At 49.4% G+C, this 25,561-nt stretch overlaps 1 protein-coding gene across 4 annotated transcripts in view; it reads left to right on the forward strand.

Moving 5' to 3' along the window:
• ELFN2 (extracellular leucine rich repeat and fibronectin type III domain containing 2) overlaps window positions 1-25,561 on the forward strand; it is a 74,109-nt gene that overhangs the window by 27,776 nt on the left and 20,772 nt on the right. For all 4 annotated transcript variants that reach the window (XM_079303552.1, XM_079303551.1, XM_079303553.1 and 1 more), the window contains one exon: window positions 10,343-10,525. The gene's annotated coding sequence lies outside the window, so the exon portion shown is untranslated. The remainder of the gene's footprint in view (window positions 1-10,342; window positions 10,526-25,561) is intronic.

Raw genomic sequence — 25,561 nt, forward strand, 5'->3', positions numbered from 1 at the left:
TTTCCAAGGCCTTAGTAAGATCAGTCTGGAAAACCTAGCATGCAAACCTGGGTGCTGTGCTGGCTGAAGGAGGGTGGTAAATTTGAGGGAATTCAGAGAATAGCAATAAAAAAATTATGAAAGGGCTGAAGATATTTATTTATGAGGAGAGAATAAAAGAACAAAATATGTAGAGCTTGACTAAATGATGCTATGTAACAGTTTGTGTGTATTGAGGATTGTAAACACCAAGGAAAGGAAGAGATTGTTTAAAGTGGCAAAAAATGGGCAAAGTCAGAGGTATGGATGAAGCTGAGCAAAGAGGAGAATACTTGTCTCTTGAGGATATATGCAAGCTTCCTGTTGTGAGTGCTTAAACCATCTATGAAATAGTGTGGCAGGTTCATGGAGATGCAGCTGCTGGCAGCAAGGGAAACATGGTGGTGGGAAGGGGAGGAGGGAACAGGCTGCACTCAGCCAGTGGTGGAAGTGGAGTGAGCTGCAAAGCCTCCTCTTTATATGCAGCATTGCCAGGGAAATTCTGAGAGATGTTTGATTGTCTTTCACCTTCTATTGATTCCCTGTCTCATGGCTGGGAAGAACCCACAGACACTGCTGTTGAGGAGGCAGAGAGGTGATACAGGAGGAATGAGTAAACAGAGTTTGATGGAGGTGGAGGACATTTTTCCCTCCCTTCTTTCTGGCTGAAAAGGTAGTCTAGGAAGCAATCTCATAGAAAGGGCCTGTAAGTGAAAAGGGGCTTTTCCACAACATCTTTCTAGGACAGTACAAACTGAACCTCCCAAAGCAAGGGGTTGATAGTGGGGTCAGGAGGATCAGACTTCCCTCCTCTGAATTCCTAGTCACAGATGGCCCAGAATTGGGACAACAAGGTCAGAAGGATTAATACCCCTCCTTTTTTTCCTCATTGCAGTCATAGGCCAGGAAAATTGAGTGAGATCATAATAAAAGGATTAGTGTAGAGAGCATGCCATGAATAGTGTGATAGACAGGTCAGGGAAATGGAAGGGAATTCAAGGGGGTTGGATCTGTTACAGATGGTCTGTTTAAAGGGTTCTGTGTTTATCGACAGGGAAAGGGGATTTGCTCTTAGAAAAGTCTGGAAATAGGCATTGAGGGAGCTAGGGCTCAAGCAGAGATGTTATTCCCAGCAATGATCTGTACTGGAATGACTGGTTTAAATGACACCTGACCTCCTTCCAGCTTTTGGTCAGGGAAAAAAAAAAAATCTTTCTTGGAATGAGCTCTGTTGTTTTCTGCTTTGTCCATCCATCTCCAAAATGATCGGATGCACCAAAATGATACTGTTACTCAGAGCTGCTCTTGCCCATGGCTTCTGGGTCAGCCTGGCTGTGGAAAGCCACAGGAATACAAAAAGGACCTTACCAAGCCAGGTCTGTGATTCTTCCAGTGCAGTATCTCCATCTGTAGCTGAAAGAGGTAATAGCATACAGGCAGGACATTTGTGTAGGAACATTTTCTCTGAACACCCTTTCAGGCTCCAGTGATGCATGTTTGAGGGACTCAATGCTGGAACATCTCTTGTGCACTTTATAGTTGTTGGTGGATTTGTTTCTTCCCTGAATTCGTCCCTTCAATTTTTGAGGTCAGGTAAAGTTTCAGCATCCTCAGAATCTCGCAGTAGGAAGTTGTGCATCATAAACATGCAGTTTGTCTTGAACCTGTAACTTTCTGGTTTAATTTCCTGACCCTTGATCTTTGAGTGCTAACACCTCTTTCCTCTGTCATCTGTGATTTTATAGACCTGTCTGATTTTATGGTCTCTGTTGTCTCTTTTCCAGTATCCCTTTACCTTTCATCTCTGCATCCACCAGCTGCCTCCTTCTTGGCTACAGTGTTGTAGCTTTTAGCAACAGGACATGGGGCAGTGCTGGGTGGGAAGTGACATCACAGCAATGAGCTGCACCAGGTCCCACTCAGGTGAAAATGTTTGAGTCAGCTGCAGTGTCCACACATCCATACATGGTACAGGAGCAGCTGAAGAAGCTGGGCAAAAATTCTGAAACCAGTTGATCATCAAGACATAACTGGGCAGGTTCTGAGGAGGCTTGAAAAATAGGAAGGGGGTCTTTCATGATCTTTCCAGGCACAGAAGTGAAGCTGACAGGTTGGTAGTTCCCAGGGCTCTCCTTTCTACCCTCTTCAAAGATGGATACAGTGCTTCCCTGCTCCCAGTTGCCTGGAACTTCATTTTACTGACATGAGTTTTTTAATAAAAAGCCACTCATGGAGAGTGGCTTGGCAACTACATCAGACAATTCCCTCAGACTCTGGGATGCATCTTGTCAGGACCCATAGCCTTTTGTATGTTCAGGTTCCTTGGGTGCTCATGAACCTGAACTTAGAGTGGGAAGCACTTTGCTCTCCAAGTCCCAGTGCTGCTGTCCATCCACTCAAGAGATGTGGGAAGAAATGTTGCCATTGAAGACTGAGGCAAAAGAGTTGTTGAGTATTTTAGCCTTCTCCTCATCCATTGTTATCAGTTTTCCAGCATTGTTTATGAGAGGTGTACACCTTCTGTAAGCTTCCTTTTCTGGTTAACACACCTGTAAAAGAAGAATGAAAATGAAACATAGGCCATCTTGTGAGTGATCTTCAAACAGATTAGGTTCAGGGGGAGGAAACAGACTCCTGCCAGGGACTAAGGGGCCCTTGTGGGGTGCAACAAATGTTGGGGGGTACAGGGAAAGAAGAAAGTGTCTTCACTAGTCCTTATGACATTATGATGTTTCCTACAGAGGAAAATTGTTCTCAGTAACCTTTGAGGGCTGTAGGGGATGTGGTGGGTGGTGGGAAGTCTGTTTAGATGCTGTCAGGTGTGATGTGGGCCAGGACAAGCAGCAGGGAGAGTGAGACAGCGCTGTCAGGAAGGGAAGGAGGTGAACTGAGAGGTCTGATGTGAAGGAAGGGTCAAGGGGTGGAGGAAGAAAGGTCTGAATAACATCGTAAGGAGAAATAGTGATGACAATCTCTTTAGCAGGCACTTGTGCCTTGGGATTTCAGTCAGGTGCTCCACAGGATGCTTTTGACAGGGCAAGGAGCTCCTCTCCTATCCCAGCACCCTGTTCCCAGCCTGGTCACACCACAGAGAGTGCAGTTGCCTCGCTCTTCCTTACAGACCAGGAAAGGTGGTTGGACATGTTGTAGAACATCATGAACGTACAAAGCTTTTTTACCAATAGTTGAATACGGAGATGGCAAGGGAAAAGTTATTTTTTCTTCCTTCCCTCTCACTTTATGTCTTTTCTTTTGTTTTGTCCTCCCCTATGCTGGTTGTACCCTTTTCCCCCTCTGTCTGCACTAGCTGCATCCCGTGTCTCTGTTTGCTTCCCTTTAACCCACGCAATGGATCAATGACAGACCCCCACTGTAATTTTTTAAATCAAAGCCCTTTATCTTGAATTGAGCAAGGTCAGGGGAAGCTTCTTAAGGCATCTTTGTATTTTTCTATCTCTGTCTCAGAGCAACTTAAAGGATGGCTCAACAGGATTAGTGGAAAGCGCAAGATTGGACAAATGGATTTGGCAGGGGCTGGCTGGTGGGCCTGGGGGAGTGGGAACTTGCTGTGCTGGGAAGTGGAAGAGCTGGGCTCTGCCCAGGGCCTCTGCTGCTGTCTGCTGCACCTCTGGGCATGTGAAGGCAGCTGGGTTGATGCTGAGTGCAGCCCTGGGAGAGAGCAGCCCAGCCTGAGGCACTGCTCCTTGCTAAGCAAGGCTATTTAGCACTGGCCGAGTGCTCCAGGGCCGAGGCACAGGGATATCACTCTGTGCTTCAGGGATCGTTGCTCTCAGTGCAAACCCTTCTGCAAAGCCTGGAGGGACACACTGAACTCAACAGAACCATGCTGGAACAGCATGGGTCAGGCCTCAGGAATAAGCTAGGAAGACATTCCCTGCAGCTGTGGGTCCCTGAGACATGTTTCTCTCATTGCCTCCATCCTGTTGGGTGCTGCTGGAAGTGAATTAGCAATCCATAGGTCCTGCCATTAGGCTCTGCTTCCTTGGCTTAGCTGCTTCTGCTTCTCTCCTACCCTGATTTGCCTTATGATTTTGCAAGTGCTTGTATTAGAAGAAAGTGTCAGGCTTGCAGTTTCTCCTGGCTGATACTCAGTGCATCCCTGACCCTTTGCTGCCCCAGCCCCTCGCTGCTGCTGGCAGCATCAGTCCTCCCCTCCTCTACTCTAACCCATGCTGGCTCTGCCTGGCCTGGGAGAGGGTCTGCTCCAGGCTGCTCCTTCACCTGTAATGACCAAGCTGTTTTTAGCAGCCACCTGTGTGCCCAGTCACCAGCCTGTCCGAAAAGGGACCTGTCCCTTCCCCACCACATGGTTAATCTGCACCATCATTTATTCTCTGGTCCCCCAAATGACTGCTTCTGTCCTTCAGCAGCAGCCCCTCTGTCCTGTGCTGTTCTCTCAGTGCAGTGGGGCTCAGTGGTCAGAAAGGAGACTCATGAGGAGCATTTTGCACAGCTGCAGCTGGTTCCTCCAGCCTGTTCCCCTGTGGACAGACACCCCACTCCTTACACATGGTGTGCAACTCATGCACCCACTGTGTTATCCTGTGTGCAAGCACATGGCAGGGTGAATTGAATGTGCAAAGGAACAGAGGGTCACATAACCTTGGCCTTGCTTTGCCAAGCCTCCCAGAGAGATGGGATATCTGGATCAGCCAAGGATATGGCTGCTCCTGCCTGGTGCAAGGATTTACCTCACAGGACTTGCCACACTGTGGTCTTCCCATTTTCAGCCCCTCCCAGGCAGATGAAGGGTCACTCTGGGATCTCATTTCCTCCTGCAGCAGACTGGCTGTATGCTCCAGGGTTTGTCTTTGGTCTGGGCCCCCCAGCCCCTCATGTGTGCTGCTCATGGGGGAAGCTCATGCTGTTTCTGCACAGAAGAGGATTTGCATGCATGGTGGGGGAGAGACAGCCTTGGCCTGTTTATTCTTAATGCTCCATATTATCTCCATTAATAATGCCACCTCTGCCTCACATGCTAATTAAGGCTCAAGATTGTTAATGTAATAGGGAATTTGGGCAGAGACCTCACAAGACTGGCTGGATTAAGTTAACCTTATGGACTGTTAATGGATCTCCTGGAGGGGCATTTCAGCCTAATGAGAATCCAGCTTGAATGGTAATCAGGGGCTCACTCTCCATATTCCTGGTGGGGCATGAAAAGCTGGCAGGGCTGCAGGGCAGGATGTGGGAAAGGCATCGGCAGGAGCTGCTCATGAAGCTGAGCAGGGAAGAGAAGGATGCAGGGCTGGAGGGAAAGAACTCAGTGTGAGGGAAGAATTGGAGTAGAAATGTTGTGGTGCTGCACAGGGAGAGCCCAAAGCAGGTGCTGAGACTGTTCTGTGCTTTTCATGGTGGACATTTAAATATTAGCACAGAGGGCTATTTTCCTTGTTGTGATTGCCAGCAGTGAAAAGGTCACCCAAACTGTCTAAGCCATGAGCAGGACTCTTCTGTAGGGAGGAAAAAATATCTGGCAAATCCTGTCCACTGTGGGTCATGACTGCTGCTTACGCAGTGGATCAGAGAGCCAGACTTCCCAGTCTGTCATCTTGCATGGTGTGGAGAAAACATCAGAGAAGGGATCTGGCATGGAACACTCATGTGCAAAGTGAAAGGCAGAGTTCAGAAGATAACTGGAGACAAAGGGTTCAAAATGAAGCTTAGAGGTGAGGCTTTCAGTGCATAGGGGTTGAGTAAAGTTTGGGGATATCCCAGATTCAGGACTGCAGTTGAAGAATAAAACCAGATAGTGCTTAAGTGTTCAGGCTTCATTTAATGGCAAAACTTTGTTTCTGGTCCTGTGTGAAACTGGGTCTTACTGGGAGCCCATGAAACCTTCCAGGGAAGGTGTGCATATTTTTACAAGTGGCTCCTGTGTGCTAGTTTTGTCCTCCAGAGGGAATAGGTGCAAAGTGGGATATAGGGCAAAAGCAAAGCCTGAAATGGAGGCCAGTTGCTTGCATTTCAGTTTGGGGAGTTGAATAATTCAGACCAGCCTCTGAACAAACAAGTAGAGCTCTGGGTAGGGTGTTTGGGAGGCAGTGATCTGCAGAATTGGCTAAAGAAATAATGAAATGTCTTTGGGTTTTCTTCTTACTCAAGTCCCACTGCCCCAGGACGTGCTCCAAGTGGACAGGCTCTGTGCTTTGGATCCTAGCCTGGATGTTCCCCTGGAAGTGGGATCTGGCTGATGGTTTAGCCTTCTGATAGGAGCAATAACAGAGCAGCTAAGACATGTTGTTTTGGCTCCAGAAGTGTGAGTTTGAGCTGAGCTGACTGCAATTCCTGCATAAAATCTCTTACTCCAACCCCAGCTACGGGTGATTCTGGCTGGGGAGCTGAAAATCAGACAGGTGTGGCTGCAGCTGCAGGAACCTCCTCATATTCCCATATTCCCCTCTCTCCTAACTCTGTTACCTTGAGTTGCCCTACCTGAGCTGTGTCAGCTTGAAATGGCCCATGGCTCGGATGCAAGGTTTGTGGGTGGAAGTTTGTGGGTTTGGGTGAAAATCTGTGAGTTTGTAATGCAGTTCCTGTGGGCTGAAAAGAGGAATAAGAACATGGAAAGGGAATAGGTCTACTTCAGGTTGCCCAGTGAGTTTTTTCTTCACTTTCTGGCTCTCAATATAGGAAAACACCAGGGAACTGCTAAGAAAGGAGTTGCCTCCCAGTGTGGTGAGTGGGAGTTGGTTCCCAGGGCAGAGCATGCTGCTGCCAGTGAGCAAGGGGAGCTGAGGGAAGGTGAGAAAGGAAAAGCAGAGTCCAGGAGGAGAGGCAGTGCAGGAGCCAGACGGACTGTTCCACCCAGAGAGGGGATCCCATCCCTGCAACCTGGATGCTCCCAGGGATGCTCTCCAGCACATGCACACTCCCACAGTTTTGTGCTGCTGCACTGCACTGCTTTCCCAAGGCTCTGCAGGTGTGCAGTGTCTCACTGCTGTGAATGTGCCACACACATACAAGGCAGCCCACAGGGGACCCACTGCTCCCTGTGACATCTCACAAATGTGTTTTCAGCAAGGCACAGACCCCCACACAGGCACTGCTCGCCCTGCACTGCAGCACTTGATGCACACATGCACATCCCAGACATCCCTACCTGGCACATGCACAGCACCAACACGCAGGTGCTCACCAGAGGCCAGGCATTCCTGCACACATTGTCCATACTGCCCCCTTCCAGCATTATCCCATGGAGATGAGCTCATCAGGGCAGCACTGACACAAGTTTGTGTCTTCCAGGTCCCCCTGCATGCCACCAGAAAACCGTGATGTGTCATCTGTTTGAGAGGAACACAGTGTGCACATGCAAACACGCATCTGCATCCCACTCAGGTCCAGTTTGCTGTGCTTTCTCAATCCCTTTTCCTTCATTTAGCCAGTCATAATATTTCTTCCATGCCTCTGAAGCACAGGAGCAGATGGTTTGCAGGTCAGTTTAGGATGATGGTTCCCTTTACCACTAGTGGTTCTCTTCAGCTGCTTAGGTTAGTGCTAAGTGTCTCAGAGATGAAGATCCTCCTTGCCCATCCACACACGGCACCTCTGTGTCACTCTTGGCACCTATTAGAAATTCTGAGTCCGAATGCCTCTTTAAATTGCCCTCATGACCGTACTTTAACCCAAGTAGCACTTCAGGCCACAGTGGCTTTTCTAGGGTTGGCAGCATCTGCTAGCTTTGACCAAATGAGGCAACTCCAGTTCCACTCTGCTTTGTACATGTGCCTTGCTGAGACCCAAAAGACTCTCTTGCTTGTCCTCTTTCAGCCTAAATTATTCATCTGCTGTAATGCACAATGGATGTTTGTGGGAAGAGGCATGCAGGTACAACTGAGCACAGCGCCGAGGCACTGACGTTACCAGCAAGCTGAAATTGCCTGGATGCATGGGCCAAGCTTAGCTGAGAGAGACAGGAAATTTCTGCTCCTTCAGAGAACTTCAGAAAAGTGAATGGGGCGGCACCAGTGAAAGCAGAGGAGAAGAGGGGCTGTTTGGGGCTGAGGTGGCAGTGAGGGCTGCCCCAAGTGTTTCTTCTGGCTCCTCTGATGCTGCCACATGGACATGGATGTGGTGCGAGCATGGGGAGGTGGGAGTGTGCTGAAGTGGGTGGCTTTGAGGAGTGGAGAGCTGGCATGCCAGAGTAAGGGTGTGGAAAGTGCCCGTGCTCTGGGAAGGGGCTGAGGCTGCTCACAATGTGTGTGAGGGCAGGGTGCTCCTGAAAGAGACCACTGCACTAAACCTACACTGAGCTGTATCTATACGTGCTGGAAACCCATGCTGTCCAACAGCACAGGACAAGAGCTTATGGGACTCCTTTCACACTTCCTCCCTGTGGCTGGGGCTAGACCCGACTGCAACCCCCGCATTGCCTGTGTCTAAGCCACGCCTATGCCAGCCTTTTTGCTGCCTGCGAGCTCTCCCTTTTTTGTCTGTGCCACCATGTTCCAATGATCCCTGTGCAGCCATGGACCCCTGTGCCATATAACCCACAGCTGCACCCACACCCAGCTGCTCTTCCCCCCAGGGGGAAGCCAGTGCCTTCCTGGCCAAATCTCTGCTTCCCATAAGGGTTTTTGTACTTCTTCACCATGCTTAGGTTTGCAGTCACATCCCCTGCTGCCACTATCAGCCAATTTCAGAGCATTCGGGGCTGGTGGGGCTGTGCACTCTTCTTTGCATGCAAATTATGCACATCTAACACCAGAATGGAGGGAAAGAGAAGGGATGAGCATGGATTCTTTTGCAAGATTTCTGCTCCAGAGACTTTGCTCCCTGGAACAGCAGCTCCAGTCTGTCGACAGACACATGGGAGACTGTAGAATGGGCAGAATTAGAGAAAGTGCAAAAAAAAAAAAAAAAAAAAAAAAAAAAAAAAGGGGAAAATCTCAGTATCTTACTCAGAGGTGGAGGCAGTTAAAGCAGATTTGGTGTGACAGTGGAGTGTGTATGTGTGCATATGCACCCATCACTCGCACAGAATAATACAGATGTCGCCAAAGTGACTTCGTTTCATAACTTTCAAGATTTTTTTTTTGGGGGTGAGTTGTGCTGACTGTCTGTGTTTCATGTCTAGTTTGTGTTTGTCTGCCTGTGTTGGATGTTGATGAGTATTTGTGTTTTCCATGTGACAGAATATGTCTGGTGGTTGCCGGGGCTAACGTTTAGGATCCAGAAGGATGCTATGCCACTGTGTGGGCTGAGTTTAGGTAGGTAACAGTATCTGATACAATCAGTTTGTATGCTGCAGGCAATTCATAAGCAGAGTATGTTTGTGTGTGAGATCCAGCCCCTGGTGCTTACTTATGTTCTGGAGTGCATGAGGATGTTTTATGTGCCCACATTTCCTTACAGATATGTCATTTGCTAGTGTGGTGTTTGGATGTGTGTGTGTGTACATGGCACTTTTTCTGGTGTCTGCTGTGGCAGTGGGCTCATTAAATGCTGTGTGTTTGTGCAGTGAGTTTTGTATAAGGGGTCAGGAGCTTGTGTGTGGTAGACATGTTTGGGCATTCCACGTGCATTTGTGCAGTGACCACAATTTGCTGTGCTGTGTAAGAATGCTTTTGCTGTGTACTCATAGGAGTGGTGGAATAGGCTGGGTGGAGCTGATGTGCTGCTGTGTGATGGTTCTCTGAGTTATCATGTGTGCACCTTAATACAGATGTGCAACCTTGCAGGTTAGCTGCAGGGTGTATGTGGAGAAGAGAAGCCCCTCATCCTTTGGAGGAGCTCTGAGTTTTTAGGAGTTGTATGTAAGATGGTGTGAGTAAATGTCTCAGTGTGTGTCCTGAGTGTGCAGAGTCCTTGCAGGGGCATGCCTGGGTGACTGTGTGGGCTGGGAGGTGCCATGTGTGTGTGTGCAGACACACTTCACCTTCTCCCCGTGCAGGTCTGTCAGCACCTTGCCCTGTGCTAAGTCAGGTGCTCTCCTTTCGTGTGCAGTGGGACAGCCAGGCTTTTAGCACAAGGCCAGCCTCTCTCCATCCTCTCAGACTCTTTCCATCTGGCTGTCTGTCTACTCTGCTGCCCGTGTCCAGTTGTCTGTTCCCATAATCACCGATCCGCCTTGACTAGCTCACACCCTACACTGCCTGTGGACTCAGCAGCTGTGCATCTCTCTGTCCCTCCCACACACACACATATTCACACACACACACACACCCTGGATCTTCATATGTGGCATATTCAGTTGCCATTGGAAACCTAAGAAAGAAGTGAATCTACCCTCCAAGTCTTAAGCTGGTGGTTTTTTTCCTTTTTTTTTTTTTTTCCTCCCTCCCCTCTCCTCCTCTCCTCACAGAAGGCGAAGTCGTTCGCAATGAATCCATGGCAGCTTCGATCGAGCGGTGAGCTGGAGCACCTACTCACAGGCCACTCCTTCATGTGACTGAGCAGAGACCTTTCCCAGCACTCGCCAAGGAGAGCAGAGCCCTGGATTTACCTCCCGCGCCCCGGGCCCCCCCCCCAGCGCAGGCACTGTGAGGTAAGCCAAGCCCAGCACCTCTGTCCGAGCCTCTCTCCATCCATCCATCCATCCATCATCCAGCCCGCCCTCCCTCTCGTTCCCCAGAGGTGCGAGGGAGGAGAAGGGCAGGGGTTTCTGCTGTGCTGTGACACAGCCCGGGTTTCCCCAGCGCCCTCCCCGCGATGCAGAGCTGCTCGCTGCCCTCTGAGCCCCCTCCCCGCGGCTCTCCGTGCGTGTGCAGGGAGGGGCTGTTCGCAGAGCAGCCGGGGGAAGCGCTGCGGGTCCCCCGCACGCAGTCCCGAGCGCATTCCGCCCCTTTCCCATCCCTCCCTGGGCACGGCACACACCTGTCTGCTCTTCTCCATTCGTCATCTTCCTCCACCTCCCCTGTTTCTCAGGAGCTGACTCTGCTGCAGCCTGGCCAGCAGCAAAGCTGGGCTCCACAGCCTGGCCTGGGTCAGCTCAGGGATGCAGATCGCAGCACAGCAGGAGTGGGCATCATGCTGCTGGGAGTGGGGCACAGAGGGGAGGATTCCCCCTCCCTCCTCATCTCACAGATATTTTGGGGATTCTAATTCCCCACAGAAAGTGCTGGCCTCCATTTCCTAGTCAGGTATCTCCTGTGAATACCCAGCCCATCCTGCTACAGCTTTTGGGGTGATGGGCATGCTCTTTGTCACTGATATCTGCTGTCCCCTGGTGCTCCTTCTCAACTGGAAGGGATGTTTTCCTACTGGAGACAGGGTGTTTCATAAGCTGGGAACGCCGTGTGCCCTCACAGGCAGTGAAGGGGCCCTGTGCCGAGCCTGACCCATTTTGGGGCGCAAAGCTCTTGGGAGCACCTGAAAGGCCTCCTGCTGCCTGGGGCTGCCCTCAGTGCCCCCTTCCTCAGTTCCTCTGCAGGGAGAGCAGGAAGATCAGCGGCACTATTTCCATGCTGTGTCTCTGTGCTGCTGGAGCTGCTCTGGGAATGGGAGGGGAGTGGGAGCAGCTGTTTCTCCCAGTGCCTGGGCAGGCCCAGACACGCTGCCAGTCCTCAAGGAGCATGAACGTGCCTGGAGATGCCTCTCCCCAAAATAGACCCTAAAGCAATGAGCTGCTGGCAAAGCGGGTAACCTCAGAGGAGTGGATTTTAAAGGGGAGGTCTGGGAGTTTGCAACCTGCCAGGCTGTGATTTCAGGATCTGCACAGACTCTGGCAGAGACTAGGATTTTTCCTGAGTCGGATTTTGGGGGCTGTTGTGTTTCTCTGATGGGAAGGGTCTGTGCTGCTGTGCAGCCCCAACAGTTGTGCTGGTGTGGTGTCCCCTGAAGGAGGTGATGGGTTATTCCCCTCACCAGGTCCCACCTGGTGATGCTGACCAGGAGGGCACATCTTTCATTGCATCTTCCAGTGCATCTCTCTGCTCCCACTGCATGACTCTGCCATCAGTTTTCTCCATCTGCCATTCCTCAACGCCCCCTGACCCACTACTCCAATACCTATCCTTCTACACAAACTACTGCCTTCAGCTTCTCTTTGGTGCCTCTGATGTTTTTCTTCCTTCTCTGGGGTGCCCTGAGCCCTGCTTTTCCCTCTTTCAGCACCTGTTCCTCACTTCTCCTCCTTTGTGACCACCATGCCTGGCAGGAGCAGCTTTGGTTAGCCTTGGGAAGGGCTGATGCCACCCAGTGGGGTTGTTTCTGGATGCTGGTGCCAGCTGATGATACTGTGATATTTTCCCCTGTGGTTCACACCCTCTGGTGCATGCATGCCTGTGTCACGGGTGACAAGTGACCGTGGTGCTGTTGATGTGTCACTCCTCCTCTTGGATGGAGCCTGGCAGGGAGCGTGCCCATGCAGTCACACTCGGTGTCACTTTTGGAGAGTTTGCAGAAAGCAAGCTCTTCCCATATGGAGCCTCCAAAGTCATTTGGCATTTGTTAAATTCCTCTGTCCTCTCAGGACATGGCTTTGGCACTGACTCGGGGTGGACAAGACAATAAATCCAGCTCTAGGGAGCTTGGTGCTGGGTCAAAACTGCTGCAGCTACACGGTAGAAAATGCTGATCCAGTATGACTTCACTCTGCTGTTTGAGATTTGTTTAGAAAACAATGTTGGCTTAACTCTGTACTGGCAAGATTTATGTAGTGTTGGGTATTATCTGTCTGCACAACCCTGTCTTGGTGCTGGCCCGAGCGTTGTTTGTGTGCCACATCTGGCACGTGCTCCGGATCGTGCGTGCTACGGCTAATCTGACAGATGTAATTGCATGCTGCAGCCAGCCTGGTTCAGTCCCTCCTGTCAGGCAAGCCAGTCTGAAAGAGGGTTAAATTACAGTCTGGGAGCAAGCCATGTCCCACTCCAGGCAGATGCTGGAGAGGATGGCATTGGCTGGCAGGAGGGCAGGCATCGTGCTGAAGAGGAAGGGGAAGAGGAGGGAAATATTGTCTCAGAAGGAGGATGTTGTTCTCCAGCCCTGACCACTCTACAGGTCAGTGCCCAGGAGAGGCATTATCATTCCTCATAGGATCATGCTGGCAGAAAATGGGGCTGCACCATGGACGCAGGCTGAGCCAGCCCCACTGGAGGCAGGTGCTCGTTTGGGGCAGAGTATGAGTGCAAACCCTCACTGTTACACTGCAGGGACTTTTTCCAGGTCTGTCACTCAGGTGCTTGTCTTACTGAGGGAGGTAATTTGTTTGTGCTGAAGGGCCAAAGGGAAGGAAGGTGGTGAGGGGTGATTTACCTCATGGTTTTGTGTGGATGTGGGCAAGTCTCTGGTGATTAGGAGGAGAATTTGTTGACCAGGTTTAGCAGTCTGAAGTCAGTTTTACTATAAATCCCAGAAAAATGAGCTTTTGGAGGTTGAAGGCAAGATGTGACACCGTCTACCAAACCTTGTTGCTAAGGGTCCTAGTCCTAGCAAACTCTCACACTGGTCACCATTCTGTGCTGCAGTTTCCCCTGCCTTTACGTGGAGCAGGCAGTAGCCACAAACACAGTGGGAGAGGAGGGTTTGGGGAGTAGGGATGTGAAGGAGCAAGGCTTCAGGCTGCACAGAGAGATGCAGTGGGGACAGGGAGGTTCAGCCTGTGGGCTCTGCTGACATGGCTGAGTGCTGTCACTCGCAGGGGGCTGGATGCTGGAGGAGAATCCCTAATGACCAGGGCGCTGCTTGCCAGGGCTGAGGCAGAGATTCTCTCAAGCCTCTGTTTGTTTGGGAAGAGAAAGAGAGTTTGTGGCTTGTCACTTAGGAAACAGAGTAGAGATTCAGTGGAGAAGGACAGGCTTCTTGGCTGGGCCTCCCCTAGCAGCCGTGGCACGTGTCTGTGTGTGTCAGGGGACTGAGGGGACCCTGGTACAGGCCACGACTGGCAGCTGGCCACCCCTAGCCTCTGTCATTGCACCTCCCCCTTGCACCCTCTGCACAGCCACTGCCAGCCCTGAGACACACACACATGACAGACCAGTGCATGCGAGGAGAGGGAGACAAGCTAAAGCCTTGCTAGAAGAGCAGCTGGATGGGATTTGTTCTACCTCCCTGCCTGTGCAGTAGTGTCCGTGTGAGTGTCCATGTCCATGCCCTGCCCAAACAAGCACCTGCAGCAGGGCTGTATCTGGTATGTTGGGAGTCTTGTTGGGCTAAGTCAGGCATCAAGAAGACCTTTTTGTCCCCCAGGTTCCTTCTCTGTCTTGTCCCAGTGTGAGCTCTCTCTTGATTTGTGGAGGTAGAGGGCTGCAGGCAGTGGAGGGACGTGTTGCAAAGGGAAAGGGGAGTCCAAGACACACGGAGTAGGGAGGGGATGCACTACAATGAGAAAGAGGGAGGACCTGAGAGAAAAAGGACAGAAGCAGCAGAGGAAAAAAGGGGTGGAGAGGGAGGCAGAAAGAAAGCAGCGTGTCCCTGCAGTGACAGTGTGGTATGGAAGCATCTTATATTGATACTGCAGACTAGAGTTTGACCTGACCACATTTGTACTGGGCAGGGATGTGGTCTCAAAAGCTCTGTGGCAGGAGGACTAGCTCTGCACAGTAAACTGCTCGTATTCTATCCACCTCCTTAATTAAGGGAATAGCCAGCCTGTGATTGTCCTGCTTTGAGATGCCTTCTCCTTGTGCATGTTTGTCTGCTCCCGATATGGAGGAGGGAACATGGCTGAGAAACCCCTCCTTGTGTCCTCTGTTTTCCTGGCCCTCGCCCCACAGAGCCAGAGGAAGTGAATGTGCTGCCCAGCACTGCTGAGAATTGCTTGCTCTGTACTGGAGGGATGTTGGTGAGGTCTCAGAGGGAGATACAGACTTGCCTTTAGAAGGCTCCCCAGAAATACTTATGGCCACAGTACCCCACATAGGCAGTGTCTGCAGGTAATGAATTCAACAAAGTACACAACTTTTTTCTATTTTTTTTCTCTAATTGTGCCATCAATATGTCACAAAAGAGCTGAACAGCAGCAACTTGATAAGAGAGATTTATGGAAATTTCTCTTCCTCTTTTATGAAATAAATAGTTGAGTACATGTCCATCAGGCAAGGTAGGTATGCCAGGTCTGTCACAGGGTAGATTTCACACAGATCTCAGTGTCACTTCTGAGGAGAGTGTGATGGTTTCCAGAAGCTGCAATGCCAGAGTTGGCTTGCAGGCAGGTGAACATGTACCCACAGCCGGTCGTGTGCTAACTGTGACATAAACCTGTGGGTGCTTCTATTCCATCTCAAGCTTCCTCCCTGACTCCCTGTTGTAGGACCAGTGGAAGGTATGGCTTAAAGTGAGTGGCACATCAGGGCCACGGGGCTGTGCCCCAATCCTAACTGCCAGCATGGTGAAATCTATCAAGAACCAGTCTGGCACAAAGGGAGAAACACTCATATAATGGGGCTACTTATTTGAGTTCTCCAGCATTGCCCATTACATTTCATGCCTTGTGGCTGATGCAGTTGAAAGGCAATCACAGGAGCTAACAGCCCAGCAATGTTCTGCTCACCTTCTGATTTACTTCCTTTCATCCCGGCTCGGTTTCATCTCCTCCCAGGTTCATGCATCCCCCAGCACTGAGGTCACTTTCTTTTCATCACACCTTAGGCTGTATATAATCAAGCTAGCACTGTTCCTGCCCTGAGTCTTCTGGGGTCAAAATGGAAATCACTATTCAGCAAGAGACCCAAACAAATGAGCAAAACTAGCCCGGTTGGTCAGAACAGGGTGGATGTTATCCAAGAAAACTCGCATTGATCAATTCCAGTCACCTCCTGTGCTTAAAGTGACTCAGTATCTCCATTTTTAGGATGTTGCTGGGGAGCTGAATTCTCTTATTATTTCTCTTGTATCAGCTGTCCCTACCAACAGTATTTGTGAGATTCTCTTCCTATATCTGCTTAGATGAGGATCTGTTGGAAAATATGCTGGTAGAATAATGGGTGCTGGGACAAAGCAACTCATAAAAAACCCACAAACACAGTGAAAAAAACCTCCAGCAACTACGAAACCTCCGCCCCCCTTTCCCTGAACAATAAGTTATCAAGTCCAGATGGTTAAATCCGAGAGTTTGGAAGGAGCTTAAGTGATTGAGCTGCTAACAAAAATATGCAATCTCTTGTGAAAAAAACAACAAAAAAAAAAGCTACTGATTCGGGGAATTGGAGAAGACCAAATGTTGTACCTATATTTAAAAAAAGGCTTCAGTGATGATCCGGGGAATTAAAGATCAGTAGGCTTTGCATCTGTATCTGGTAAACTGGTGGGAACGATAATTAAAAAGCAGTGCTTGAAGACATCTGGAAGACTGTGGTCTGATAGGGCCTATCCAGTGTGGGTTCAGCAGGGGAAAACTGCATCATGCTAATCTCCTACAACTTTTTGAATGTGTCAATAATGCAGTGGATAAAGGAGAACCAAGTGATATAATGTATTTAGACTTCCAAAAGGCTTTTGAAAGATCGTGCACTTGAGCTGCTAAAGAAGCTAAGCAGTCAGTGAGAGACAAAATATTGACATAGATCAAAAACTGAGTAGGAGACTGAAAGAATGAGGGGATTAAACAGTCAAGTTTCACCATGGCAAAAGGTTAATGTGGCCTCCAGGTTCTCTTCTAAATCCCTTGTGATTTGCCTTATTGTTTAATGAATTGGAAAGGTGGGAGGAGAGATACCGTATGGAAATCAGCAGATGAGACAAAATTATTATGTTGGCTGTGGACAGAAAGGGCTGTGGGAAATGCCTAGGAAAGAGAACTAAGTGAAATGAATGCACTGTGATCTGGTGAATGAAACTGAATGTTGGTATGTTCAAAGTAATGTGTGCTGCAGGGCAGACTCAAAACTCTTTAGGTACCCAAAAGGTCCTGAATCAAGAATATCAGCCAAATGAAAGTGCAGGTGAATGTCTTTGCAGAGCTCTGCCCCATGCTGTGATGCCCTTGAGCAGGCAAATCAGCTGTTTGGATGCAGAGGCAGTGGGGAGAGAGGGCTCTGGAAGAGCTCTTGTACACCTGCAGTGCTGCTTCATTTGGAATTGCAAGCCAAACCTGGGTCAGCCTGTTTCTGAAGAGATGCTGGAAAACTGAAGGGGCTCTGGGACGAGACAGAAAGCCTGTGAACAGCCCCAAGTGAAGATATGGAGGAGACAGGGGTTGTTGTTGTTGGAGTCAGACAGCAGACTGTGAGTGTATGGTGGTAGGAAATTAAATTATGAGACTATGAGGATATCTGTCCTTCCTTCCCTGATCATCTAGGAGTGAAGGAATGCACAGGGAATGGGATTCAGGTTTGCAGGGTTGAACTGTGGAGGTCTAAGACATGAGAATTTGTCAGGTCCAAGAATTTAGAAAGGCCCATGGTGAATTTGTGTGTTTTGTGGAGAACAAGAGTACCCCAATGAGCTTTAACTAAACATGAGCCCAGTTTTGGAGCCTGAACCTGCAGGTTCAGTCTTCAGAGCCTATATTAGCCTGCAACTCATTGCAGGAAATAAGAAAATTGGGACAGGAGTGCATCATCCCTCATTTGTCTGCTTTGATGTTTTTCTCCCCCACATTCCAGTAATGTTTTTCCTGAGAGCCAGTGTGGATATTTCTCTGACCTGGAATGGTTGTTCTCTTGTGAACATCTTACCTGCTGGGACGTGACCAGTGAAATTCTGTTCATGTGTAATCATGTTGAAGTCCCTAGTATAAAGGAGAATTTCCATCCTCTTGAGTCTGAACTCAGTTCTGGGGAGAACCAAACCCCAGTCCTGCCACAGAAAAGGTGTAAACCCACCTAAACTCTTGATACTGTTTCAGATTAGAAACCTAACCTTCAAAGTTCCCAGACATCCCTGGGAGATTGCCCATGCTTCCATCTTCCACCTGAACTATGGATGCAGGAATCAGTGCCAGGATAACAGGGTATCTAACAGGTAAAGCAAAATTCCCAATTTTCAGGCCAAGCTGGAGCTCAGAATTAAACATCTGCTAGGGCTGAAGGGAGAAGAGAAATTCTTGAGCCTATGGAAACCCTGAAACCTTATTTGATTACTTCTTCCTCTCTTCAGTGTGGAGGAAGTAAGGGCCTAAGTCTACAAACATATCATTCCTGTCCAACAGCATTCCCTACCCAGGAGCATGGTCCTAGTTCTTGTTGTTTGTTTGTTTGTTTGTTTGTTTGTTTTTGTTTTCTGAGTCCATCATACAGGATGCTGAAATCTTCAGCAGCTCGGCTAATTTAGCCTGTTTGATTTCTAGTTTTTTGTGTGCTACACACAAACCCCAGATTCCTTGTAAGTATGTCTCCTTCCTGGACAGCCCATGAGGTGTGAGCAGAGTGATTGCTTCACAGGGAAATGTTTTTAACCCAGATAAAACCACTGGGGATCATCTTTGCATGCTGCTCTTTGCTGGATCTCTGTGAGCTCTCTTGAATTCTTAGAGCTGTGATTTGTTTTGGTGGGTGGCTTGGAGCTGCACCCACCGCAGCTGATGTGGATAGAGTGGGAGCAGCCAGGCTTGTGTCCCAGTGCTAAGAGACCTGGGGTCAGTATCACACCTTTCCACGTGGTTACAAGTTCCTTTGAGGCCAGAGGGAATTTGGCAGGGTGTCAAAGCTGACATCACCACAGTCCCTGCAAACCTCTGGGGTGTAAGCAACATCTTCAACACCTCTCCTGGAATGCAGGAGCTGGGGACTGTGGGGGCCGAGAGACACTGACGTCACCCGTGCAGCGTGCCAGCAACCCCAAGGCTTCGGAGATGGCTTGATCATCACTACTCTATTATAGCACCTAAAAAGACCTCTGGGATCAAAAGATGATTGCATCTCTCTGCTCTATTACAGCAGCCAATGAACCTCCAGGGCCAAAGGATAAGTGCACCATCGCTGGAGTATTACAGCATTTAGAAACCTCACTCACTGACTCACAGCTGTCTGACCCCTCCACCACAACCACTTTCAATTTGTCTCGGCACCCAGCCACCTTCTCTACAGAGGTGGAGCTGGATAATCCTCGTGCTTTTACAGTGCCTGCCTGTGTGCAGCACTGAGGTGAGACCACACCATCTTCTCACTTATTTTGGTACAGGGGAGCACTGGTGTTGTGATGTGTTTGCCAGCAATGAATGCAGCAAAGGAGCACTGAAATGAACCACTTCCCTTTAACACAGCATCTGTGAACCTCTGGTGCTGCTTTGCTGTGGCAGGTGATCTGCTCTTGCCTGATGCAGGGAGAGGGCTCTTCCCAGAATGTTAGAGGTGTTTCAGGAGGCAGCTCAGCCCCTGGCAAGGGCCGTGTTGTACCAGCAACTCAAGCTTACTAATGCAAGGGGGATACTTTGAACGTCTGGTCAGTGATCCTGGCGTTTAGAAAGCACGAATTAATTTCTCAGACACCCTAGAGAGGTGGAGTTCTGTCATGTTATGAACTTGACTTGTAGATTCTGGGGAAAATCCTAAAAGCTTTTGGTAATAGAGGTTTTAGTGAGTTTAATGCCGATGGAATTAAAAGTCTCTAGGCGCTCGTTGTGAATGGATTTACATCGGGGAGATTAGAAAAGGGAAAACATTATTGGTGTCCAGGAAACTCAGGAGAGCAGCTGTCAGCTGGTTGAAATGGAAAGTTCCCCAGTGGGCAGGTGCCCTGGCAGCAGGCAATGCACACGCACGGCCCGTGGGGCTGCTCGCACGCTCACGGGCTGGGGACACGTCCCAGGGCCACTGTGGGCACATCACATGTCAATATTCACAACAGGAGGTTTGCACTTGCCAGTTTTATGGACACACTGAACGTGATTTAATGCAGGAATGGTCTCTTCATTTTGGCTGGCACCTCTTGCACACAGACCCATATGTATCAATCAAGTGCTGCTGGCCTTTCCCAGCATGTTCCTTATTGCTCACTCCTGCTGAGGAGCATGGAGAAGAAATGCCTGCCCTCCTCCATGCCCACAGACACATCCCTCTGTGCAGAGCAGTCTCTCCTTCGCCTTTTACAGCCCCTTTCTTCCCAGCAGAAAAGCACCTGGTGTGCAGCTATGAAATGTAACAATGAAGAACAGTTAAAGTGAACACTGGGCATTATGATTGTGAAATAACTTTGTGATGTTTAATAATTTCATAGTTTTGGCCAACTCACAAAATCCACCATTTTCCACTTGTTTGGGAGGTCTGGGGAGGCATCTCTATATTGGCCAACTTCTGCTCCTTTTTCCCAGGCCTCAAGTGTTTGCCACTGCTGGAGGAAATATCCTGGAGGCAGATGGTCCTTCCCTGTGCCCTTCAACAAGTAAGGCATGATCCTGGAGAGTTTGGCCTTTCTTGGACTTCCCTGCAGAGGCTGGGTTGCTAAGACTGTGCTCTTTGCTCAGGGATCAGAGAGGCAACAGAAGAAAAGACACCAAGAGACCTATGGGGAGAAGGAGAAAGGTTACAGCCTTAAGCACATGAGCTGGTTATGCTCCTCTCGGGAAGGCTCCAAGAGATGCTGTTCCCCTTGTTATTTCTCTCTAAAGTCCTTATCACATGTTGGTGCACCTTTTTGAGAGCAAAGATCAGGGTTCATTCATCCAGGCCTTCTTTTTAAGTGGTACATCATCAAGCTGAGGACTCAATTAAAACCCTGTTTTAAAGATCTCTATTTCCTCTGCCACACAGGAGAACTCGCTGGGTGATTGGGCTCTGTTAAAGCAGGGAGCTCCCTGCCCCAGGGGAGATGGGCAGACAGGAGAGTTGTGCCTTGCCAGGGTATGCAGGTAATAACCTGACTTTATCAACTGAGTGCCCACAATCAAGCCAAGAGGAGAGTCACACTTTTTTTGTAGGGAGAAGATAATGCCCTATCCACAACACAGAGCAGGGTGCTGGGATTCATTCCATCACTTTTCTTCCTGCCCAGCATGGATCACTGCCTGTTCACTTTGGGGGTCTGGGTGAGAGGAAAAGGCTGCTGGAATGGTTATGCCCTCAAAACAAGGTGTCAGATGTTGAGTACCAGGGGCAGGGCAGACACCGTGTCTCTGGTGCCCCTCCCAGTGAGTGGGTAGGTGCCACCAGGGTGTCCACACACAGGGATGAGATGGGAGAGAGGGAACAGCTAGGGAAGAGGGTGAGCAGTCTCAATGCCTCCCCAGGTGGCTCTTCTTGTGCTTGCAAAAGGTGGTGGGAATGCAGGGAGTCAGGGAAGGAAGAAAGGGAGATGCTCTGTTGGCAGGCTGGCACTCTTCAAAGTGGGGAGCCAGCAAGCATTGTGGTAGTCAGCCCTTGGCTCTGGCTCACCTTCATCAGATGGGAGATGCAGCTTGGAGAGAAGGGAGGTTTTAAGTAAAGAATAGAAGCAAAAAATTTAATATGGTGACTAGGACTATGGCAGTGTGCAGTGAGCACTCAGCAGTGATGTTTCTGCAGGGGCTGGAATGCCCCCTGGAGCTGTGGGCCTAATCTGTGGTGGGGATCTGGGAGGGGAGAAATCTGTTGCTGTGACCACTGATCCCAGGAAGGTGCCTGCCCTGGCACTCCTGGTGATACAGGTGTCCTGCAGATGTGTTGCATCTGAGCTGCTGGGCATGCAGGCACCTGCCTTTAGATGGGTGCAGAGCCAGGCTGGGCTCACTTCTGCTCAGGCTGCCTCAGCACTGACAGGACCTGTGGATATCAGCAAGGAGATCCACTCTGGAATCTGCTTTGCAACTGGCACTGCAGAAATGTTTTTGTTCTTCCTGCATCCTGTGTGAAAGAGGATGCATCGCCTTTCTTGAGGCACCTCTGTTTCTGTCAATTTATCCACAAGTACCAAGAGAACATGGGTGCAGGTGTCCCCCCATGCCAGACAGCTGTGCTGGCTGTTGTCATCAGCTTGTTCAGGCAAGATGTGTTCACCCCCTCTAAACAGTAGTCACTGTCTATTCCCAGGCAGAACGGTGCTTCTGGAGGACATCTAGCACAACTAACTCATCATGACAACCAGCAGCAACTTCAGGCTGCTTTCAGAGAGCTGTTTGTGGAATCACCTCAGCCCTTTAGCACAAGATGTACACTTGCAGCAATCCCTGCCACTACAGAAGAGAGAGGCTTCTGTTTCCTGCAGGTCGTGTGTCCCTGGCAAAGGCTAGCCCATGACTAACGTGTTCAAGGCTGACAGGTCAGCGTGAGATGGGAGAAAGGGGATCTTTATCTCAGTGGGATCACTGAGAGCAAATGGGCTTTGCAGCAGTAAGGGTGTGATGAAGTTGTCAGCTGCAAAAGACTGTATGTGGTCTTAAGGCCCTAGATAAGTGCAGGCTCCTAAACACATGACGGGGCACACTCACAGCTTTCCTGGAGAAGGGAAAAGTTATTTGATGGCAGTCCTCAGGATTTCCAGGATCTGTCAGTTGCTTTCTGGTGTTGAGAAAACTTGGCATGTTCCTGTTGGGACTGACTAGCAGTGATTCCAAGCCCTTCATTTGCATGATTAGCAGTGTTTTATGCTCACTGTGTTTTTCAGGGACTGTCCTGTGTGTGAAACTGTAGCCTTGCCACAGAGCACTGGGCTGAAGAGAGTGTAGTGGAGGCTGAGTGCACCTGTGATTTATGGGAAGATTACAACCTTGCCTGCAAATCCACGTGGATGTCAGCATGGTTTATGTTATCTGCACCATGGTGGCATGTTACATTCTCACAACAGAGGGTGAGAAGGGGAAGACTTTTCAGAGAGAGCTGCCTCTGGGCATTGCTATTTTTCACTTCATCCTCAGAACTGGTGAGCCTGGTAGTGTTGCAGGGTGACATGTATGAAGAAACCTGACACCAAGCTGGAGGACCTGTGAGGCTGTATCATGATATAGCCAACAAAGTGATCTGCTTGCTGTTGCTTTGATGTGATCATATGACAGTTTGATGCTTTATTCAAAGCACTGGTTATAACTTCCTTACCCTTCTTTCCCAAGCACTTCGAGGGCAAATAATTTATTAATAAATTAGAAGGATTAAAATAAACAGTGCTTTGAAAATCATTAGGCATCCCAAATATCTGGAAACAAACAGCAGTTGAAGTAAAAATACAAAATGCAAATAGGCTAAGAACTGGGCCATAAAAAAATTGTATCCTAGCCCTGGGGCAACTTTGGAAAGAAAAACTGTGGTTTTTTTCTCTTATCTCTTTGGGTTGGGACAGAGAAAGTAGTATTGAGGTGCTGTGAATGCTGAATGGTCCCTGCCCCAATTCCTGCAGTGGTACAGAGCCTGCCCCACCACTGGCTTTACTGGCTGCAGAACAGAGATGTGGGGAGATGAGGCCACAAGCACCAGCCACGGGGCTGGAGCTAAGGCAAGATCTGAAGGCTGCAGACTGGGGACCATCTGGGTGAGCAGCTGTCCTAGGCAGCTCCTTCTGCTGCTCTTGGTCCTGACCCTCACCCTCCAGGCACTGAATACCCAGTTCTTTCCTCCTCTCAGCTCACTGCCTTTCTCACTCCAGCTCCTCTTTCCCTCTCTGAAGACTCAGGGACTGACACAGCCAATTCATGCAGCATCCAGTTTATCTTCCCTCAGTGGTACCAAAGCTCAGCCCCTGCACTGGTGGCCACATAAGCAGGAATTCTGGCTGCAGTGAGAGACCACGTTACACAATGACCTTTCCTCTTTCTGCATCCTGGCCGGGGTGATACATTTATTGTTACCAGCTGCCTTTTTCTTGTCAATCTGTCCCAGTTCCCAGACATGCTATAACACCACTGTCCCAGTGAGGAAACACAGTCCCCAAGGACATCACAAAGGGTACAAACAGTGGATGAGGCTATGGGTGATTATCTGATTGCTTTGGTGCTCTGGGTGATGTTTATATGGGGATTACTTGGAAAAGGAAGTGTTTGAAAAATGCATCAGAGCAACATACATGTCTTTGATGTGTTTAAAAACTGGTGTGATCCTGCTTAAGAAGTGGAAGTAATGAGGGCAATCAGTCTCAGCTCAGTAGGATGATTTTTAGGCCAGAGAAAAGTGAAGGAATCATAACTGACTGATGTTCCTGCCCAGCAGAGAACAAGGAGATCCAGTTTTCCAGGCAGTTGTTGGAGATCCTATGCTGGTGAATGAGATATTCACCACCTTCAAGACTGAATCCCATCCATACTTGCAGAAGACTGTATATTTCTAAGGAGGAGCAGGGGTTCAGCTGTGAGAAGTCTGCCTGATTCAGGAATTGCCTGGACCATCTTGAGTTTCTCTTGCATGACAGAACTTCTCAGGCATCACTGGCCAGGGAGAAAGCAGTCAGACAATGAAAGAAAGCTGGCCTAGGAAAAGGCAGAGCCTGTCTGATAATTGAATACTTCTCCCTGCCTGGCCAGCATGCTGTGAGTGGAAGGCATCATGAGGCCAAGTGCCTGCCACTGCCAAGGGACTTTTCTCCTCCACACAGCCACTGGGATTTCTAATCCAGGCTGTATAGGACAATGCTGTCATGTTAGTAATGGTATAACTCTCTTAGCAGTCTACCGGTGTGACAGAGTCACAAAGAGAACAGTGTAGGCTGAATATGCACTCATGCTTGCTAAGCCTGTAATCCCAGCTTTGATTTTTCTCTCCCTCTTTTCATGTTTTTCATTTTTATTATTTTTTTAAATAATAAGTTCAAACTTAATAAGAGTGATTCACTAGTTGCCTGTTTATCTGTCTTTGGCTTGGTGTCCAATTTGGATTGCACAGGGCAGAAAGGTGAGGTGTGGGGGGAGAAGGAAGAACTGGGAGATGAAGGGGGGAGCTGGAGAGTGTTCCTGTTTCCTCTCTCCATGGAAACTAAGGCTGGTGTCTTTCTGTGAACCTGAATGTCTTGGCTGTTTATTCCCCTATGGTCAGAGGGGGCTGGTGATCAGCTCTGTTCTCCCTTCGATTTAGGTCTTTTGTGGGTTGCCTTGAAAAGGTTCAGCAGCTGTTATCAGCTGATGGGAATTGTTTGGTGGGCTGTGGGATGGTGGAGGCAGAACACAAGTGCCCTGAACTTGTCAGGCTTGTGCTGTGGTTGTTATGCTTGGATGAGGCAAGGATCAGTGATGGAGCTAAGCCCTTCCAAGGCTGCATCTGATACCTGAGATCTATTTTCTCTGCAGATCTCAGCAGACCCCAGATGTTACTCAGCCCAAGTGGTTGCAAGACCTGCTGTAGGGTTGATTCTAGCACCGCAATGTGTTTCTGCATCCAACTTCCTTTTGATTGTGCCTGCCCAGGAGCCTGACCACCTCTTCTCAGAAACCGTTCTGGCTGGGCAGCAAGATTCACCATTGGGTAGTAGTAAGAAAAAACAAGGAATTTCTGGATATGCATGTGAAGACTGTTGCCCAAGAGCAGCTGTTAAGAACTGCCTTGCACTGTCCTTGCTCTGGGCAGCCACTGGCCTCAGTCACACCTCAGCCATTTTCACCCCAGGTGCTTCTTCCAGGGTGAGCCTCCTCCCTCCCTGTCTCCAGTGGCAGGCAGAGCCCTGCTGAACAGCTCTGGGCTGCAGGTGGCCGTGCTTGTGGCTGGGTGACACTGAGCATGGGAGACATGGAGCAGGTCATCCGGAATAAGCAGTTAAATGTGGGCTGGTGCACAGGAGGACAGTGAACAAGAGAGGGCAGAAAGGTTAAAAA

Source organism: Erithacus rubecula (assembly GCF_903797595.1).
Source record: "Erithacus rubecula genome assembly, chromosome: 4".
NCBI classification, from domain to species: domain Eukaryota; kingdom Metazoa; phylum Chordata; class Aves; order Passeriformes; family Muscicapidae; genus Erithacus; species Erithacus rubecula.